The 13,338-nt window shown below is 36.0% G+C and overlaps 1 protein-coding gene across 5 annotated transcripts in view; it reads right to left on the bottom strand.

Annotated features, from left to right (window-relative positions):
* The window catches only part of celf2 (cugbp, Elav-like family member 2), a 283,629-nt gene that overhangs the window by 185,031 nt on the left and 85,260 nt on the right, over nucleotides 1-13,338 (bottom strand). The gene's annotated exons all lie outside the window — the stretch shown is intronic.

The raw sequence follows: 13,338 nt of genomic DNA on the forward strand, positions 1-13,338 counted from the left end.
ATAAAACGCCTTTGTTAAGAAATAAGAAAAATCTTATTAAAATTTTTTTTTAAATAATGTAATAACATGACAGGGTAATACAGAGGTCAGTATTATATATCAGGGCTTTTAATTATCTTAACTTTATTTATTATTGTTTTATTCTCTTAAAATATTCAATCTTTCTATAGCTTCTTCATTCACGAGGGAAGACGAGAGTCACATAAACCAAAATATATTTCATTTTCTGCCTCTAATTCCATAATAAAAGAAAAACAATCTTCAGTATCACCTACACAATAACATAATATATTAATATTTAAGTGTACACTTGTAATATAATACCCATTGGTTAAGAAATAAGAAAATCAAATTAAAAAAACATTTTAAAAAATATAATAAAATGAAAGGGTAATACAGTCAGTATTATATATCAGGGCTTTTAAATATCTTTACTTTACTTATTATTTTTTATTCTCTTAAGAGATATAATCTTTCTATCGCTTCTTCATTCACGAGGGAAGAAAACTGTCACATAAACCAAAATGTGTTTCATTTTCTGCCTCTAATTCCATAATAAAAGGAAAACAATCTTCAGTATCACCTACACAATAACATATTATATTAATATTTAAGTGTACACATGTAATATAATACGCCTTGGTTAAGAAATAATAAAATCAAATAACAAAAAAAACTCATTAACATTTAAACAAATGTAATAACATGACAGGGTAATAAAGAGGTCAGTATTATATATCAGGGCTTTTAATTATCTTAACTTTATTTATTATTGTTTTATTCTCTTAAGAGATTTAATCTTTCTATCGCTTCTTTATTCACGAGGGAAGACGAGAGTCACATAAACCAAAATGTATTTCATTTTCTGCCTCTAATTCCATACAAAAAGGAAAACAATGTTCAGTATCACCTACACAATAACATATTATATCAATAGATAAGTGTACAAATGTAATATAATATGCCTTGGTTAAGAAATAAGAAAATCAAATTAAAAAAAGATGTAATAACATGACAGGGTAATATACAGAGGTCAGTAATATATATCAGGGCTTTTAATTATCTTTACTTTATTTATTATTGTTTTATTCTCTTAAGAGATGTAATCTTTCTATTGCTTCTTCATTCGCGAGTTAAGAAAACTGTCACATAAATCAAAGTATGTTTTAGGCATTCATTTACTTTCTGCCTCTAATTCCATAAAAAACAAACAAAAAAAAAACTTCAGTATCACCGATAAAATAAGATAATATATCAATAGTTAAGTGAACAAATGTAATATAATACGCCTTGGTTAAGAAATAAGAAAATCAAATTAAAAAATCATTAAAAAAAAAAGTAAAAACATGACATGGTAATACAGAGGTCAGTATTATATATCAGGGCTTTTAATTATCTTTACTTTATTTATTATTATTTTATTCTCTTAAGAGATTTTATGGTTCTATTGCTTCTTCATTCACGAGGGAAGAAAAACTGTCACATAAACCAAAATGTATTTCAGGCATTCATTCATTTTCTGCCTCTAATTCCATAAACAAAAAAAAAACTTCAATATCACCGATAAAATAGATTATGTCAATAGTTAAGTTTCCAAATGTAATATAATATACCTTGGTTAAGAAATAAGAAAATCAAATAAAACATATTATAAAATGAAAGGGTAATACTGAGGTCAGTATTATATATGAGGGCTTTTAATTATCTTTACTTTATTTATTATTGTTTTATTCTCTTAAGAGATTTTATGGTTCTATCGATTCTTTATTCACGAGGTAAGAAAACTGTCATAAACAAAAATGTATTTCAGGCATTCATTGATTTTTCTGCCTCTAATATTATCAGCATCATCTACAAAATAAGAGATTATATCAAAAGCCAAGTGTACACATTTAAATACTACACCTTTGTTTGCAAACAAGAAAAATAATTAATAAAAAAAATATTTTTAAAAAGGGGTCACATAGAGGTAAGTATTACCAGGGATTTGTATTACAACATTTATTATTACTTTATTTATTATTGTTTATTGATGTTATTATTTTATCTGGGTTTTTTTTTATACGTGTCCTACTTTTGTGTTTGTATGCTGCTCTGACAACCTACATTTCCCCAAAGTAGGGAGAATAAAGGCATTTTTTCTTTTGTTGATTTGCTTCTTTGAATCAATAAATCAATATCTATAACCCTCATGGGTCCCCATGACATATGTTTGAAAGTTATTGATTTAAAGGGTAATATTTTCATTCCTACGTCTTATTTGTATGAAGTTTTCTTATTCCTTTTCCGACTATCAACATCTATATAATTCTCCTTTTTATCCTGACAAAGGTGTCAATAATGATGCATTTATTTATTAACCACACTATACGAGCCAAGATTTTTTTGTGTGTGTATGTGTTTATTGCATTTTTTCCATTTATTCATTTATTGATACCTGTGACCCTCATGTGTCGCTGTAACATATGATTGAAAGTAATACATCAGTTTTATGATCCATTTTAATAATCTCATATTTTATTATATTTTTCAAACCTCTGGGATACATTTTTTATTAGCATTTTCATTTGTATTGTGACAAAATATGTCAATATGTATTTAGAAAATCACACCATAAAAGCTTAAACGTGTTTTTCTTTTTTAGTCAAATTTATTATAACTTGATAAATGTGACCTTTTTATATTCATAATCTGGAACCAACACAGTGATATTTTTAAATTATACTACTAATAAATTATTTTTCACACCCAAAAATCTCAATTGTTATTTAACTTTTGGGTATAATAAGTTGGGTTAAGTTTGATATTTTATTTTTGACTCTACTATTATCATTGTCCTTTTTATCGCGAAAAAGATGTCAATATGTATTTACTGAAATGCAATTCATTTGATAAATAAGATGTTCACTTGTCTTTAAAATGTTCTCAATTTGATACCAGAGAGTTTGTAAATATACACTAAAAATTCTTATAAATCCAGGCACACAGGCAGATCAACTCAAAGGCTCGACTTAAAAGCCCAGACAGATTTTACGAGGCAGCCACTAAAAAAATAATCCCCTGGAAAACATACACATACCGACAATTAACGGCGACTAACATGCTGAGAAGCTAACGTTTAAAACCCCTGTATTAGCGAACACTAGCTTGTTGTCTAGCGAATCGGTTTCACGTCTTCACAAACTCTTCTGAACTTTGATAGAATACTACAACCTAGTCTTGCCGATGACCAATTTGTCTGGAGACTTAACACCCTAAGTCCTTCCCAGGTTAAGATGGAAGACAAGCATTTCAACTTCTAATGGTAAAGTGTCATTAAAGGACCATAAATTACCCTGATCTGAGCGCGTGGAAGCCCACAGGAAGAGATTTAAATAGATCTGGCATTGAATCCAGTTCCACTCAAAAAGCCAGAGGGCAGCATAGATCAGATGGTAGAGTGGTCTCCCTTTGGGTTTTCCGATCCTACCTGTGGATCACTTTACGTTGACGTGTCCCTGAGCAAGACGCTCGCTCCTGACGGACCAGCTGTCGCGCCGCGACGCGACTTCTGCCATCCGTGCTAATGGGTGATTTAGTTAAAAAGCTTTCGGTACAAAATCTCACCTGGAGAACCGACAGTTAAATAGCGTCTCTAGATCGGATCGAGGTTTAGAAAAGATGGGGACAACTTTTACATTTCTAAGAATCCCTAAAAGGAAACCAATATTATGACCACTTCCCTCACTTTGTGTAACAAAAAAACAGAATCTCTTGAAAATATTCGAGGCATTCGCTACATAAATATCCAATTTTTCACATACTTAAGTGCCAGAAAACTGTTTCTTAAATAATCAGAAAAAACATAATGCGTCCTTCTTGTGAAAAGTCCAATAAAAATATAACAAACTTCAATTTAGCGATTTAATAAAAGCCTCAGCATCAGATCATCTACTTTTAAATAAGTCGGCCAAATATTGTGAGAGGGAATTAGTGTTCAATTAATTATCGGCACGGAAATCCAGATAAAGAAATGCTGTCCCTGACTTGGACCAAGGACTAGAAAAGATGGCAGCTTTCAAATGTCTTAGAATCTCTAAAAAGAAACCAATATTAAGAGCAATTTCTTTGCTTTGCGAAGCAAAAAAACTGAAGCTCAGCTTAGTGAAAAACAGTTATATTTAAAGTATCCAAGGGGAGTTGTATCCAACTTGACAGGACTACTGGTGAACATGCCAATAAAAAGTACTTTAATATACTTTTATGGCAACTGAATTAAAGCCTTTCCATTTGCTATCAAATAAGTTGTGGCCAATAATGAAGTAAACCATGAATTGCTGCGTTACAAATTCTGTCATTCGTTCTAATTGGTGATTTAGTGTCAAGTTTAAGTTACAAAATCTCAATTTAAATTTTAGGGTTCAATAACCATCTCCTAAAAAAATTCAAATAACAAAAAAGGCGTCCCTAGCATGGACCAAGGACTAGAAAAGATGGTACCGCCACGGCACACTTAAAAATTCTTATAATCTCTAAAAAGAAACCAATATTATGAGCAATTCCTTTGCTTTGCGTAGCCAAAAAAACTGAAGCTATTGAATAGTGGGCTTCATGAAAAACAGTTGTATTTAAAGTATCCAAAGGAAGTGATCCCTAAATATATATATATATCAAATTTTATCACATATTAAGTGTGAAAAACAGTTTCTTAAATAATCATGAAAAACATTGTGCATCTTACTTGGCAGGACTACTGGTGAACATTCCAATAAATTATTCAAAGTACTTTAATGTACTTTAATGGCGACTTAATGAAAGCCTTTCCCTATTAGATCATTTACTATCAAATACGTTGGCCAAATTTCCAGAGGGTCAATTAAACATGGGGATATCCTGCTAATAATGAACCAAACCATAAATTGCTGCTTTTACAAATTATGCCATTTGTTCTAATGGGTGATTTAGTTTACATTTTATGTTACAAAATCTCACTTAAAGAACCAAAATGTTTGAATTTTAGTGTTCAATAACTTTCTCCTAGAAAATCCAAATAAAGTCCCTAATTTGGACCAAGGATTTGACAAGATAGTACCTCTTCGACAGCTTTCAAATTTCTTAGAACCCCTAAAAAGTAATGAATATTATGACCACTTCGATTGCTTTGCCTTGCAAAAAAAAAAAGAAACTCTTGAAAAGTGGGCTTGATGAAAAACAGTTCAATTTGTTATCACATACTTAAGTGCCAACTGTTTCCTAAATAAAAAAAATAAAAAACATGCATCATACTTGGCTGGACTATTTGAGAACAGTCCAATAAAAATATAACGTACTTCAATTTGCCGACTTAATGAAAGCCTTTCCCTATTAGATAATTTACTATCAAATAAGTTGGCCAAATTTCGAGAGGGGCAATTACACATGGGGATATCCTGCTAATAATGAACCAAACCATAATTTGCTGCAAATTTGCTGACACTATTTTACGCTGCGTTAATTGTGTGGATCCAGTATGCCTCCCCTGGAGCCAAAGTGGGATTGAATGCACCCCTGTGCACCAGGTTGCCCCACTTCCTTCTTTCTCCATTGGAGAAAACGAAGGAAGGCACTTCAGTAAAATAATGAGCCTCTCTTAGACTGAGTGAGGCGGATCTCAGGGGGAAGAATATGAGTATCTGGGTCAATAGGCGGGAAAAAAAAAAGTGCTCAGTATGCACACGTACAGCAGGGTAAGTGCATGGCCGTGGGTGGGACTTGGCCCGCGGCTCAGCTCGGGGGGTCAGCTTGTTTACTTGCAAGGACCCGGGTCAAAAGTATGGATGGGAAAGGCTGATCCAACATCGACGCCTCGGGGCTAACCGTGTCCCCGGAGTGGTGACGGCGCTCGCATGTTTCACCGCGCTTGACCCAACCGAAGGGAAACAAGGACTGTACGCGACATTATATAACCCGTGCATTCTAATCGGTTCTGCTCACGTAGCAGGTTTTTTTTTCTTTTCTTTTTATACCAGAGCTTACCGCAAGCAAAATCCGACGCCTTTATCAACAGACGGCAGCGTCGTTCAACAGCTTTCTTTCCCAAAAAAATCGCCCATGATTCTCTTTGCCCTGAATGTCAGGCGTCACTCTTGTTGTTGCACAATCAAAAAATCTATTCAGCTCAAATTTACCCCGGTGGGACTCCAGCATGCAGATAGTGTTTTAGATGCTATCATTTTCCCCCCACGGAGACACCTGTCTCACCGATTTCTGCATTTGCCACAACGGCATAAATAAATTGGATTTTGTTTGTGGTGCCTGCAAACATAAGATTCATTTTGAGAACGGGAAAAAAAAAAAACACGGACTCAACAGCTTTTCCAGAAACAATATCAGGATCACGATGCGTGACCAAATGTCAACTTTCACTGGGAAAATAGTCCAGCAGAAAACGTACTTCATTTTTTTTTTTTTTTTCAGAGATTCAATTCAGCGCATAAACCTCATCGTTTCATGTATTTCACCAGAATATAGCTCTGAGCTGTTTTGTGTACAGTCCCCTGGTCTGTGAAGGAAACAGCACACTGCAGGGATAGACACAACAAAGAGAAAGTGTTGGGAGGTTTACAAAAAGCAACAATACAAATAATGGATGTATTGTTGCGAGTACATGCATGTTTAAATGTACACATTACAGGGCTGTCCATGGTTAACTGAGTCAGATATGACAAGACCGTGTCATGGTCAACAATTTCACCTATGAAAATTCAACGACAAAAACATACTATTTTATTACCTTGTCTGAATGTAGATCCTACAAACTTGTCCTTTTATACTGTGGCCCGACAGAATCCTAGTCAACATGAATGGTTAAATAAGCTGTTTTACTTCAAAAATGTTCTGGTGGTTGTCTTTTACGATGGCTTGAAAATGTGAAATGGTTATCTTGCCTTCACCCCCTTGTACCTGGGTCGGCCACACAACCCCTTTTTAGCAAAAACTACTCAAAAAAGGTAGCATATAAAGTTTTATTTGAACAATTAAATCAATGTGTTATACTGTAAAGACGCACAGTCACGTAGTGGTATGGTGGAGAAGGTTGCAGGTTCCATTCCAGATTAAGACAACCTGCTGCCTTTCTGTGTGTATTTTCTCCTTGTGTTCGTGTTGGTTTTCTCAGGGCACTCCGATTTCCTCCCACAGTCCAAGAAACATACAGAAGTTGATAGGGAACTATACATTGTCCTGAGACAGACTCGTAACCTTTTCAGGGATCTCGCCCGAAATAGCTGGGATCTATCCCAGCCTTCCTCTAATGAATAAATAATTATTCATTATTTTATCTTATTGAGAAAATATGCAGGAAATCTTAAGAACTTTGGAGATTCTTCTGGAGTACCCACAATTTTGATGTTAGCATCATTCTCTTGTATGGCTTCTAACTGCTGCCGTCCACATCTCTAGCTCAGTTTAGAAAAAGAAAAAACAGGAGTTTAAAAAGATATAAAACTTGAATCCCTTACACAATAACCAATTGTCATCAGGCTCTGCACTTTGCCCTGTGACAAAAAAAAACTATGAAAGCTACATAAGAGTCAAATCCCACGTTGATAATTTGGACTTTTATCTACATTTTGAAGTTTGGATGGTGTTTCTACATGAATGTATGCCAGAGCAGGAGATGTTTAAAAAACGTTGTAGATTTGCGACCTTTTTGAACTCATTCCATTCATTCCTTATCGGAAATTTATCCCAGTTTTTCGCGACTTGTGTGGCTAAAAATGTATAATCTGGTGAGACAAATGATAGCAGTGCGAGTCTGATCGAGCCGAACATTTTGATGTAATTTTTGTTTGTGTGCTCTCAACAGTGCTGGGCGTGAAAAGTGCAAGAACAATAGTGGGCTCGGGGCACCTATATCTCTATAACATAATGTGAAATTACCTCCTTGTCAGGGGTATGCACTTTTCTAGTTTGTTAAATTTGTGCCAGAAGCAAACCGGCAAACTGCTAGAGTTAATCTCAAGGCTCCAGTGAACAAAACATGGTCTTAAGATGGTAGGGAAGGATTCTTTGCTTCGATTCCTACCCAGCAACATGACCTCGGATGGATGGAAAACAATGCAAGGAGTGGATGTTCTTATTCCCATTCCGTTGCTCTATTAATCCAAGCTAAATACCTCATTAGCCGTAATGAAAATGTCACATTTTTAAACTATGAATCAATCTGAAGCACATTCATTGCTTTGAGATAACATCGTGCCAAATACCATCCAGGATCCAAACTTTATCCGTGTCGCCCTCAGAGACGTCTGAGGATGATTATTGCGGAATAACATTAGTAATGATAATCTGTGTAGCGAGCCATTAAACCAGCGTGTTTGCCTACGGCTCACTAACACCTGTCTCGCCATGTGCAGGCGTGTCAGCCTCTGTGAAAATGCAGCGGGTTTCGCTTTTGTTCCCAGGTACGACTGACTGGTAAACAATCACGCAATCAAATCTTCTCATTTGCCTTGAACGCTGAACAAATCCTCACCCTCCTGTTCGCCAAACAGAAAACATTCCGCCATTAATAAAACATCATCGTATTCAATTTCAAACGTAGCCAGGTGAAACGAATGGGTTACAGAGTAAAATGTGGCTACTTTTTAATATGCAATTAGAGCGGTGGTTGTTTAATATTGCATGAAATATAAGGTATGTGATTTGCTTGCAGAGTTGGCTCTCAGGTTTAAGAAAGAATCTGTGAGTGAACTGCTTCAAATCTTAGGCAAACAAAATCACTTTGAAATCGATCTTTTGCTTCCTTTAGCGGATGCGGGATGTAAGGATGTGATACAGATATGAAAATGCTCAAACTATATGAACAATTCCATATCAGGATTATGCAATCCGTGCCAAATGTGGGTCAATTCTGGCTCATTGAAAAGTTGTATTCAGTTTGCCAAACATCATCCAAATCAAATATTGATAAAGTCTCACTAGTATGAATTCGGGAATCAGTAGAAGAACAAAATAAAACTGTTAAAACTACAACAAACACAGGTTTGAAGGACGATAAATCTATTGTTGGTTTGGGTACAAACAAAACAAACTAAAAAGACTGTGTGAAAATACATTGTTAAAATACTAGTTAATAATATTAAGGTTTTTAAATTAAAGTTCCAGAAGTTTATTCCAATGTCAGTTGGAAAATAAGATGAATCTGTGCTTTACATACAATCGTACACGTCAAGTCATAAACAATGTTCGAATGTAATCGTAGATTTCTCATTCAAGGATTGTGAGGAACTGTTTGTATTGTTGATACAAACAAGTGTTCTGTGTTATTTCAGTAAGACATGAAGACAAACCCTACTTAATATAACTCTTAACATTTATTTCAGGAATGAAAGTCACTTCCTTATAGCACCAAACTATTGAATAGACAGAACAAACTAAATCTGTTACAACTATAAGTAGTCTTAAGTGTCTAAAAAAAATGGTTAAAAAAAGAATTCCAAGAGTTAAATGGTCAAGAAAAGCATCTATTGTATATGGACCAGTTCTCAAATGTATAACTTTTTAAATATTCAAAAAGTTGAATGAAAGACTCAATAATCTCTGAAACTTCCACATTTTCAATTGAACAAAATGTATTTTTATATAGTAAAGAATAGCTTATGTAGATAGCTAGTCGCAAATTATGAATTTGTTTATGTCCTACATCTTTTCCCCATTCTTTATGATTTTGGGTCAGCATTATCAACAAACATAGCGAGATAAGATTATAGACAATGTTTATTTCCATGTATTTAATAGGGTATGAATATGATTGATATATGATATATATATTAAATATGATGAACAGATTTATCGATGTCGCAGTGCATTTGTTGACATCATAAGTCAGACATTTGTCCACCAATTTAAACAATATATATATATATACACACACACACACACACACACACACACACACACACACACACACACACACACACACACACACACACACACACACACACACACACACACACACACACACACACACACACACACACACACACACACACACACACACACACACACACACACACACACACACACACACACTCTAATAATTATTCAGTCTAGTTCTTTTCCTCCGAGCCAGAGATTTGATCCGACCAACAATACATGTCCTTTGTTGTAGAACTATTTTCCCTGCTGTTGTTCTCTTCCCATCACACCCATCACCTCTCTTATCCTGCCATCACTTCACCCGAGGCCTCGTGTTTGTCCAGACCCGGCTCTTGGCAAGGTCTGCCTCTGCCCTGGCTCGCTCTCAGACTTTTGTCTGTCTCAGCCATTCCCTCGCTCTGGTTATTTCTATCTTCCCCTTCCACTTTCATCTTCACCACCTCGGGCTGGGGAGCCTCAGCTGCTCCAACAATACAAATCGATCACTTAGAGAAGAGGTTAGAAACGGCAGAAGAGGACGAAAATAGTTGTTATTGCAATGCAAATTAAAAAGAAATCCGAAAGCAGCCAACGATGTTGACAACATAAACTATCATTTCGGCCTTTGGATGCTTCCTACTTGCACCCAGAGGAGAGCATTCTGGGTAGTTGATGGTGCCGGCTTTTCACACGTGAATATTTAATGGGAGGGTTATGAATTATTCAGTGAAGCAAGCAGCTGTGTTTGAGTCTAAGTGGACATGTGAGGAGCTCCGAACCAGACAGACCCTGACTGCTACCATTCATCCTGCCTTCTCAAACACTCCCTGCAAACATGTTGTGATCTCATACACGCGGCTATACGTGTGTGTTTGCACATGAACCGCTTCCTAAATGAAAGGATGATTGAGGTGATCCAATCTAGTCTCTCCCTCCATGTTCTGTGTGGAGTGAAAGTCAGATTGCGATGGAGTGGACCGGTACCGCTCCGCGACTTCATCCACGCCGCTCGCTGCTCCGTCTTCGAAATCTCATTCCCATATTTATGATGGATCTGCTTTTCCATTTCGAACCCCTCTCCCCCCCTCCCCCCTTTTCCAAGTTCGACTTAGGTCAACCGCTGGACTTCAGTCAGGACAAAGAGTTCCGATGGATGCTGGCGTTACCTGTTGGACAAAAACTTTTGCACATGAGGCTTTTTTTGTCTTAACAAGAAGGATCTGTCTGGCCTGCAGTTGATACAAAACTCTGCAGCGAGAATTCTGACCTGCTCTAGTAGAAGAACTCACATTTCTCCGATAAATCAAGACTTAAATCTCTTCACCGGCTGCCAGTGTCTTTCAGGATCAATTTCAAAATCCTGGTTCTTACTTTCAGATCTATTCATGGTCAGGCTCCTCCTTACATCAGTGATCTGATCCAGACTTACACCCCAGTTCGGGTTCTGAGGTCTGTGGATCAGAATCCACTGATGGTTCCTCGCACAACTAAGCTCCTAAAGTCCTAAGCTTTGGAACGATCTTCCTCTCCCTCTGTGTTTGATGGATATACTGACTCCTTCAAGAAACATCTTAAGATATTCATGCAAGCTTTTCCTTGATAATCTGAGACTCCTGTCCTGTCCTGGTCTGGAAAAGTGCTCTATACATTTTTTTTTTCACAATTTATTTTGACACAATGTTCTGTCTTTTTGTGAGTTGTTCTTTTTGTCGCTGTATGTATTGCTTATTTACTATGTTATTATTATGTTTATTCTTATTTGCTGTTATTCCAAATTTTGAAGTAATCAATAAATTCATGATTGAAAAATAAATAAATTGGTCAATAAAAGGGAATTTGGTCAAATGTATGTTTAATAAAGAGACTAAACATGTCACATTAACCTTAACCGTAACAGTATTTTGGTCAGCCTGCGCTTTGACTTTGGTATTTAATGCCATGAATATAACTTTTATTGACTCTACACAGTCATTTAAGGGAAATTAATGGTCCAGTTTTTGTTCAATTAAAAGGAGACCAGGAGGAGAGGAGAGAGAAGATTTATAGAGCAAAAGCTCAATAGAGAATCACAAAATGAATTTTAAAGAAATCATTTTCTCAAACCAGAATCAGATCAGAATGATTCCAACTAACTTTCTTGCTGGCATTAATGAATCATGTAATGTACAAGTAACACCAATTTTAAAAACTCATGGCATGCCATGTATTTACTTCATTCTCAGTGGTTTTGTAAAAACCTCAGCATAACCCTATTATTGGGCGACAAAAGGTATTGTTAAAGACCCACTAACTGTCGAGATAATATTCTTCAATTCCTCACCAAAAGAAAATGAATGACTCATGCGTTATGGCAGGGTTATCAAACTTAGATATACAAGTTAAGTAAGTAATATTTGTAGAGCACTTTTCTAGACCAGGGTCACGAAGCGCTTAAACAATCAAAACAATACCAAATAAAAGATACTCAAAAAGGTCAAGACAACACCAAGACAAACACAGGAGTCTTAGAGAATCAAGGAAAAGCCTTCACGAATAAAAGTGTCTTAAGATGTGAGCCAAGTCATGGGCCAAACAAATTTACATTTGCTGTACATAACAAAACGTGTAAACGTTTTATTTTGCTATTAACTTGTCATTCTTGGAGGTTCAATTTATTTTATTTTTCTCTGTGTTTTTTTCAAGTTTTACTCTAATTCTTGACATTTATTATCTCTATCTATCCATCCATCCATCCATCCATCCATCCATCCATCCATCTATCTATCTATCTATCTTTTCAAGTTATTGTTTGCAGAATAGTCTCTCCTGATCTCATGAAGGCAACAAGTTGGATTTTTTCTCAGTGTAACACAAGTCTGTTTTATAAAAGACACAAAAAATTCTGTTTGGATTGTTTCATGTATCGCTGACGTAACTAAAAGGACACACAAACACATGTTGCTTTCTGATTAAGTCAAACCCTGTCAAGCAAATTCCTCCTGACCTGTTCACTGACCCCTGCATGCTAATGTCTGCACTGCTGGTCTGAACATGACTTTAAGTGTATACGTCTTGTTCCCCCCCCACCCCGCCCACCACCACACACACATACACACACAAACACACACCTACACACAAGAACGCACACACACTCTCAGAGGCCTTCCAGCGTCACCGAGCGGTTGTCTCTTCCTTTTAGTGGCGGCGGCCAAACTCAAGTGGACATCGCTCAGCTGCGACGACGACCAGACATATTGATGCTGCTTCACTGACAACATCGTGACTTTGACCCGTTTTTTTTTTTTTTTTTATGCACATAGATTATCTGGTGACCTCCCGACACATCAGACCAACAAGTTTAGCGTCAGAAGACAAGACAAGAGATGGCCCGGGTCATTTGCCTGGATCACTTTTAATCTTTCATCGCAGTTTCATGGCTGAGACCAGGACTTTCCATGTTTGCTTGCTTTGAAAATCTGA

This window comes from Callionymus lyra, chromosome 3 (genome assembly GCF_982586985.1).
Source record: "Callionymus lyra chromosome 3, fCalLyr1.hap1.1, whole genome shotgun sequence".
NCBI lineage: Eukaryota > Metazoa > Chordata > Actinopteri > Syngnathiformes > Callionymidae > Callionymus > Callionymus lyra.